We start from the raw sequence: 1322 nt of genomic DNA on the forward strand, positions 1-1322 counted from the left end.
ATATATATATATATATATATATATATATATATATATATATATATATATATACACACACACACATATATATACATACATGCATACATACATACATACATACATACATACATATATGTATGTATATATACATATATATATGTACGTAAAAAAATCAAAATAAGCAACAGGATATCAAGAGGTGATGCAGTACGACCGTTTCAAGAGACGCCATTTAATTGAACAATGCAATCATTACATCAATTTAAATGCAGGGTTATCATAATTTGCATAAATAAATGGAAATTTTTTAATCAGTTGGACACATTAATACAATTTTACTTAAATTCTCTAATAGCGCAAGAAGAGGGTAAAAGTCCAAGTTGCTACTAATGTAGCTCAAAATATGCAACACTTCTAAGAACTGTATGAAGTTTGTTAGGGTACACGTGCGTGCGTGTATGCATGTATGTATATATGTTTGCATGTATGTATGTATGTGTTTGTATGTATGTATGTATGTATGCATGCATGCATGTATGCATATATATGTGTATGTATAAGCACAACAAAGTTTAACGAACGCACACAACACAAACAAGCAAACATTCATATACACACACACACACACACACACACATATCGTTTCCCATTTCTTTCGTTGTTCTTCGTCGACCAGTTAACTCACCAACCAATTACGTAATCGATTGGTCCATCAATCGTTTAATCAATCCATCTGTTTGTTTTGTCAGAGTTCTTTCGTCTCCATTTCTGACCTCATCAATGACGCACACCCCTCTACTGCAGGTCAGTCACTCTCACACGGACTCATCAATCGATCAATCGATCAATCAATCACTTGATTAGTTGGTCAGTTTTTTGGGCAATCGATTGATTTTAAATAACGAAGGGAACCATAATCAGTGTGTGTGTGTAAATATGCATGAGTGCGCATGCGGACGCATGTGCGTGTATCTTATACTATAATCTTTTCTATTCTAGGCACAAGGCCCGAAATTGGTACTTAATTTATCGACCTCGAAAGGATGAAAGGCAAAGTCGACCTCGGCGGATTTTGAACTCAGAACAGTAAAGACAGACGAAATACCGCTAAGCATTTCGCCCGGCGTGCTAACGTTTCTGCCAGCTCACCGCCTCGGTATCTTATACTATAATGATACTCATGTGTTTTTCTCCGTCACAACATATGAATGAGAAAGGAAGTGGGGATAGATGAATAAGGAAGGAAGGGGGGATGGCAACTTCGAGAGTGGGATGATGGAAATTATACGGTACAAAAAATCAAACAGCGTTTCAACTCTGAGTGAGTATATGTGTAAGGGAGG

This window comes from Octopus bimaculoides, chromosome 11 (genome assembly GCF_001194135.2).
Source record: "Octopus bimaculoides isolate UCB-OBI-ISO-001 chromosome 11, ASM119413v2, whole genome shotgun sequence".
Lineage (NCBI taxonomy): Eukaryota > Metazoa > Mollusca > Cephalopoda > Octopoda > Octopodidae > Octopus > Octopus bimaculoides.